Here is an 8,154-nt window from a genome sequence, read left to right as displayed (position 1 = left end):
TCTACAGGGCTGCTCTCCAGCCACTCCTCTCTGTTTGTCCTGGATGCAGAATTTGGTATGTGGAATTGTTAAATTTCACATCATTGATGATTATCCAATGCTCCAGTCTATCTAGGTACTTCTGCAAGATTTCTCCAGAGTCAAGAGCACTTTCTAGAGAGTCCCAGTTTGGTGTCATCAGCAAACTTGCAAATACTGTGTTCAACTCCACAGAATATCAGAGCTTGGGACAACTGAGACACTTGGCTGCCTTAACTGAGTTGGTAGAGCTCAATTACAGAAATTTATGGTTAAAGTAGGCACTGTGAGGAAATTAAATAGAGGGAATTAAAACATATATGTATTTGAAGATAAAAGTTCAAGATGAAAAACAACAAGGTGTTCTTTTAGCAGAACATGTGGTTGTTTTAAGAGTGTGCTCTGAGGTAACTGCATTCATTTTGCTCATTAATATAATTATTATCTTCAAGTGTTTTAAATTCTGCATATAATGGTTTGCAGTAACAAATGTAAAATGTAAAATTCATTATGAAAGGCTTACTTGAACTTCTTATGATCTAGTGTGCGAGGAGATGCACCTGCTGCTTAGTTATATGTGACTTTCATTTGAGTGTCTAACTGAAAGGAGAACTGGAAGAGCTTCTAGGGTATTAGATAAATGTCATATCTTTAGAGATGGCAATACAATAATTTGAGATGTGAAATAGCTTTTTATGAAATGTAAAGTTTTTTCATAATTCTAATGGGATAAATATGATTTTATGTCATAAGTAGTGAAGGAAACTCAGTGGTCCCAAAACTTAGCATGATGTGTTCTGTATTTACTATTCTGGAATAGAAGTTAAGTAGCTGTTGCCATGTTTGAACAGTTGGTGGCTCCAATGCTTTGCAGCTATCACAATATACTGCTGAAATGAGTTAGTTCAGTTGTAGCTGTACCAAACTAGTTAGAAGTGTAAAAGGAAAATTGGAATCAGGAATTTAGTAAATAGCTAAACACTTGCAACTTGTATTTTATGCCACTAGGTAAATATCCCCTTTTTAGCTCTTAGATAAGCATAAACTCCACTGTTGCTGTGTAGCTTGAGATAAATTATAAAGGGGCTCCTTTACAAAGTGCCAGTTCATAATCAGTAGCAATATTATTAAAAATGGCATTGCTGCCAGCATGCCTGCTCCATATTGCTGGATTACACAGGCAGAACAAATTACAGCTATCCTGACCAAGAAAAAGGAAGGAGAGAATAAGCAATCAATTTCTGGAAAAGAGGCAGAGATGAGCACGTAGACAACTGAGACTTGCTCAAGTGCTTATGTACCTAAAAGGCAAAGTACTTTTGTTTGTGGAAATAAAGGATTTGTTGGGCACTGGTACTTGACAAAACAAGATGACAGCTTTTAACAGAAGAGCAAGTGCTACTTTCAGTCATTGCAGGAACATTTAATAAACACAAAACTTGAAAAAGGTTGTGAAAAATATTAGTCCTTGAAGTCTGGAGAAAGTCTTAGATAAATGTGTCGACATGAGACTAGAAACGTCTGGTGATGACTTCTTCCAGCTTTTTGACCCACAAAAATATGACTGGAGAGATGGAACATTACAGGCTTTCCATGTTCTAGAGAAAAGGAAAATGTAGATTTTTTTTTTGTTCACCACTGATGGAAAACTACAGTCTGTCTGGTTTTGATTAAATATCTGTATTATGCCATCCTGAACTAGTGTAGGTATTGTGTTATTCTGCCTTGTTTTTCATCTGGATTGTTATTACCATGTTTAGTTCTTGAAAATTCTGTAGTTGATGGTAGAAACAGCACTGCAGGACAATCAGAGGGAATGCAGCCTTCCAGGTACAGCATGGCTCTCCAAACCACTGTGAGGGAAAGAGCAGTTTGAGAAGACACAGTGAATGAAATCATATAGTGACCTGAAGTTGCATGCAAGTGTAGTCTGGATGTAGCATTTTCTTTCTGTACAGTTGAATGTTAAGTGCTAAAGAAATTCTTTTTGGGGCTGAAAAAATGGGGGAAAGGATTTGAGGACTTTTTATAATGTGCAAACTTAAGACCCTTCATTTTTATTTCCTTCTGTTTCTGGAGGAGATGAACAAAAATTAGCCCTGCTGATCAGAATTTTTATGTCCATTTTGATTGCCATATAGCATTATACTATCCTAGCAATATTTCATCAAATAACATATACTAGCAAGGTGAAGAAAAAAAAGGTATCAGTTCAATACCTACCCTCACTTCTACTTTTCTTTTTAAATTAAATTTTTTTCTATTCAAAATTCTTCATATTCAAGTCATCTAAGAGCTGCACTTGAAGTCAAGGCTGGAATATTGTTAGAGATACAATATTTACTGGAGAACTCCCTTAGCTTTTCTTCTAAGCCTATAACATTCTTTTCAAGTATGTTCTGTGATCACTTTTTAATGTTTTTAATAATATTTCTATTAATGTTTATTGTTGATAAATTTAATTGAAACCAGGTAATACAAAGATTGAACTTACATACTTGTATTATCTACACAGTACTCCAGAACAGCCAGTGGACAACAGCAGACTAACATCTCAAAGTATTTCCATGCTGCACCGATTAATTCTTTTTCCTACAGTGGACTCCAAAGTTACTCACATGTAATATATAGCTCCCATGAAATGTATATGTTAATGCTGTTGAGAAAATGGGGAAAACACACCAATCTGAGCCCCTCATCCAGGGCTAGTCAGCTCATTAGTGGGAATCAGTTTGGTTTCAGCTTGTGAAAGGATTTATGTCTTTAAGAAAAAAAATTGTCTTCTGTGTGGCAGTAAGATGTTGTAGGAAAATTTATGCTAGGTATCTCCTTAAGCACACTATTTTTTATTTTTTCTTTGATGAGGACCTTGGCCTTACTTTTTCCAGGTACTGGTTGCATTTTGCTGTTTCATACAAAATGAGAAATGAACTTGAAGTATGCTTCACAAGTAGTTCAGGGATAACAGTGTTCATGAAACTTTGTGTGGTGGATGGCTTTGGTATTCACATTATTTCCACTTGAAGATTTTTGCTGCAACTGAGCCATTTTGGATATCTCATACCTATCAGAGCAGAGAAGTACCTATTAACAAATAACTATATGCGTTAGGCATATAGCCATTAACATCATTATGTAATTGCTGTAATTGACATGATTACAATTGACTTTGCATTGTGAATTTCATTATCAAGTTAATAAAGTTTTTGTGCTGATGGAAGTTGTGTCCTGATAAATATAGACTGATCCATAAAAAGAGCTCATGATGTGGTTTGGTAGGACGTTTAACAGCCTTGGAATAGAAAGCTGTGGCTGTATTTTGTGTATTTATAATGCAGGAAAAAATCAGTGCTAGCATTTTTAGATTAAATTCTTGGTCATGTGTAACAAGCATATCCCACTTGGTAGACTGGTGTTCTGGTTTTCCCCAGACAGCTGCTACAACTGCTACAGTGCATGTTAAGCTAATATCAGAGATTGATTGCATAGCCTTGCCACTTTAAAAAAATACATTAGTGTCTTGCATGTTCACTTGGGAGGTGGGAAAGTTTGGATCTGTGTCAAGCGGACAGAGACAGCTAGTCACTTGAATCTTGAATGTGTGAATGGTATTAAAGAAAATGAAGGTGACTGCATTAATTTTCTTTGATACTTAGTTACATCAGGTGTAACAGAGTTACTGTGTTTTGGTCTAAATTTGAGACTTCCTTCGAATTCTTTACCTTAGTGTGTCAATTCGGGGGGACCTAATGGTGAGGTAGGTCACCTGTTCAACACTGGCAGTGTGTAGCTCCTAGTAATCTAAAAATAGATGCATGGGAGTTGTTACTAATGGAAACTTAAACCTTTACTGCCTTTCAGGAGTGCCTAGGTCTGTCCTGATTTTTTAAATGAAAAGAAAATAAGAGATTAAGAGTGTTCACCCCAGAATATCTAAGGAAGTCTCCATGGAAACAGTGTACCTAGCCGTAAGAAGAAGTACTTTTGAGAGTAAATGGCTGACTGCTGAGCTATGTTTGAAGTATAAATTATTAAATGAATAAGACCGTTATGAAAATAGATGTGCAATTACCTTCTGGGTACAGTACTCTGAAGTGAGTACTGGAATTTGGAATTACTGTGAAGAACGGAAGCTGTGCCTGTGTAGGCAGGATCCCAGGTCTGAACTTCTGCACCCTTTTCCTTGTCAATGGAAGTGGGAAGCCGGTCCTGCAGAGCTCGGGCCGGGGCTGTGGAAGTGGATGGCCGGGAGAAGACCTTTCCCCCACCCCGTGTCCCGAGCCAAGGGTGCGCCTGCGGGAGCGGGGCAGCGGCAGCAGCAGGCACAGCCCTTCCTCGGCTCTGCCTGCCAGCGGCTTCTCCTGGGTGCCAGCGGCTGGCTGACCTCACCGGGAAGATGAAGGGCGTGTACAGAGTGGGGAGAGGCCGGGAGCTGGGACAGAAGGGATGCTGGCACCGCAATGCGCGGGGGAAGCCTCAGCTGAAGTTAATGGAAGAACAGCATCTGCTCCGTGCTTGGGGCCGGGAGGAGCGATGCTGGTGGTCTGTCATTGTTGAAGATGTCCCTGCTCGTCACAGGGGAATTGGACTAGAGGGCTTTTAAAAGTCCCTTCCAAACTTTACTGTGTTTGTAATATACTCCTCTGTGGTCTGCATCTGTTTCCCCAGTGTTCTCTCTCATGCGTCCCTCAGCTGACAGCTCTTTGTCATTGCAAGCATGAAACAATAATACAGTTTTCTCATTCAGGGTTCAAAAAGATTTTCAGTTAAAATTAATATTTTTCCCTTCTTTAAAAAAATCAAAATATCCCAACCCCAACCAACATTTTTGAGAATTTATCTCAAAATCACATTACAATTTTGCAAGACTAGTATAAACTCTTTCAGCTCTACTTTTAATGAATCATTAGATTAATTAAACTTAAGAGTTGTGTGTGAAGTTTTACAGACCTCACTAAGTTTATGGTATCATTGGTAAGTGTGGCGTTGTTATGAATACAAATGCTGTGTAGCTTTTAGTTCTAGTTCACCACCTTTAGTATCCCAACCTAAAATAAGGTTATTGTTTGGGGTGGGGTTTTTTGTTTTTGTTTATCTTTTTGGTTATGTTTTTTTTTTCCTTTTCCTTACTATCTATAGAATCATTATAATACCTCTGTTTAACTGAAGAAAAAAGTTGGTGATTTGTTGTGTGTTTTTTGTTTTGTTGTTATTTCTCCCCATGCTGTTGCTGTAACTTCAAGAAGTTCTGTTTCAGTCCTAGGATCCCCCCTCTGTTCAAAGCTATATAAAAATCAAAAGGATGGTATCCAGAGAGCATATATTAAATCAGAAATAGAATTTGACACTGGGAGATTATGTGAACATTGCAGTCAACACAGACACTAGTCTGTCTCCTTAATCAATAAAGATTGATTTCCTTCCTTTACTATGATGTGTATAGAAATAATAGTCAAAACACTTATTCTTCTAAATCACTCTTCAAATCATTTTACTATGAGGCAGCTTAATAGATGTTTGAACTACTTTCAGATACATAAGAATAAATAGCATGAAAATATATCATTTCAGAAAATGGAGACAGGTGCTGTAGTCCTTGGGAAGTAGAAACTCCCCTTTGCATCCTGAGAGGGGACCACTTAAAAGGAAATGTAACTGAAGCCAAGCAGTTTGTGTTTGACACAATAAGGAATATGAGAAAAGCAAACATGGTCTAAGCAACAAGTTGGAAAGGGTTATTTTTGTAGTAGCTCTCAGAAGAGATGAAAACAGGAAAGGTGGCACAGCCATATAAAGTGTTTTCAGTTGTTACAAGATGACAGTCCAAAGGAGAATGTCATTTGTGTAGATGAGGAGGAAACTTAGCTGTGTTTCAAAAATAATAGAAAGCTTCATTTTAGCTTCCTGTGATTTAGAAAGATAAATTGAAGATCCTCCTCTGGCCTTGTGCCAGTGTTTCAGGTAATAGAATGGTATTGTTTGTGATTAAGGAAATGAGACAAAAAGAGAATTTGTAGAAGGGGTATTCTTTTAAGTCATCTTGTGCTAACAGCTAGATATCCATGAGGAGCTATCAGGTGTGTATGTTCAGGCTTTGGCCAACAAAACACAAGTCTCTACACAATGCTAATGTTCTCTCTTAAATTTCATATATATGTGTATATATTCTCATGTTAAAAAGAGAGGAATTCCTTTTTTCTGCAAACCTGCTCCATCACAGGCATCTCACAGGGCCACATCCTCCTTCAGGCATCCACCTTCTCCATGGGGTGGATCTCTTCTCCATTGTGGATTCACTCACAGGTCACAGACCATTCAACTCAAGTTCAGACTGAAGTTCCAGCCTGTACAGTACAGCAGGACAGGAACAGCAGCCACCACACTCTGGCCACCTGCCATCCCTTGGAGCTACATCTGAGTGGCTGTTAATCAAAGAATTCCCAGGCAAAATACAGTAAGGTCATAAAGCAAAATACAGTAAGCAAAGGCAAAATGTGCCCACTAAAATGCAGTAGATTCAAAATACAGTCACAAAAGTGAGCCCCATGGCAAGAGACAGGAGCCTGCTCATTACTAGCTAAACAGCACTAGCAAATAAAATTCAGTCTAGTATATCCCAGAATCATTAATTCTTGAAACTTGTTAGCTAAAATACACATTTTAAGACTAAAATCAGGGAAGCTTTGAAGCATAAAACTTGAAATTAAATTCAATCTTTTAATGGAGCAAAAATTAATTATTTCCTTCACACTCCCTATGCTAAAGCTATTAACAGAAAATAAAAATCGAAGAGCCAACTCTCAAAATCCGTCAACAAACAAAAACCCACCTCACCTTTTGGACAAAACTAGAATCTTTCTCATATGGTAAGATCTAGTTAAAACATGTACATTCAATTTCTTACCAAACACTTTCCTTTTCCCTTAAACTGTAGAGTTGGAGGATATAGGTTTCTCTGAATTGCTATTAGTGGAGGACATGAGAAAGGACTGGTTCCATTTGAAGCAAAGGAGTTCTAGAGATTTCCCAACATCATCTGTTGCTGTAGGCAAACTTCCATGTGGTTGTGGGGTAAAGGAGAAATCTGTAAGTAGGAATACTTTCATGTTTTTCTTAACTTGCAAGAATTTTTCCCTGAATACTAGTACTTTATTTTCATAAGTTTACTGTGTGTGCTGCACATCTTGCATTAGATGTTGAGGATGGCATTTCAACATTTCCAGAATTTGCTCTACCATCTTCAAATTGCTGAATAAGATCCTATGTTCTCTGGCTCTCATGTTCAGGTTGTTTTCCCCAGTGGTATTTTTCAGTATCTTGAAAAAGACTATTTAACTGAATGACAAGGGGTTCACTGCCTAATACTAGCTTCCATACAAGACGTTGCAATTTATTTTTTATTTATTTACTTTAATCTAAACCAAATATTTTTATTTGCACTAGGACTCACTGTTTTCTTCCCTCCCTCCCCCCTTTTTTCATGGGGGCCTAAGGTGGCTTTTGCTGTAGTGTGCTTTATCAAGAAGATTGTAACCTGTCATCTGTGTACACTCTTTATACATCAATGTATAAGAAAAGCACAACAAATTCTGTTAAAGGACATTTCATATAATCTGCATTGGAGCTTGCTGACAGAAGGAAGTTGCCAAGCCCAGGAGTACGGATGATTGAGAAATACTAGTCCTGTCCCCTTCTTATGAGCTGCCATTCAGTAGACTGGATAATGACATTGTTTTATTGCTTTGCTCAGTAGTGGTAGATCTCTTGTGCAAATTTTAATAACTTATGTTTCGGTTTGTTAACTGTATTTAAATGAAAGTGTGGAATAATCCACACTTAGAACTGGCTTTGCAGTCTTGTGTTGAAATTGCTGACACGGATTAAAGATTTCTTTTAAATTGAAAGCCTTATGTTTTACAGTGCAGAATGACCACTTGCAGCTTCGAAGCACACTTAAGAAAAATTTCTGGCTGTCAGGGGTAAGATGTGACATTTAAAATTTGTGCGTGGAGAAAATTCTTGATTTTGGCATTAAGGAAGCTGTTCTTAAAGATAACCTGATGCCTCCCAGATGCTTCTTTGGCTGCTCTAACAGCTTGTAGACAGGACAGGAGTTTGTAAATTGGTCCCGTGTCA

This window comes from Zonotrichia leucophrys, chromosome 1 (genome assembly GCF_028769735.1).
Source record: "Zonotrichia leucophrys gambelii isolate GWCS_2022_RI chromosome 1, RI_Zleu_2.0, whole genome shotgun sequence".
Classification (NCBI taxonomy): domain Eukaryota; kingdom Metazoa; phylum Chordata; class Aves; order Passeriformes; family Passerellidae; genus Zonotrichia; species Zonotrichia leucophrys.
This window is presented reverse-complemented; position numbering follows the sequence as displayed.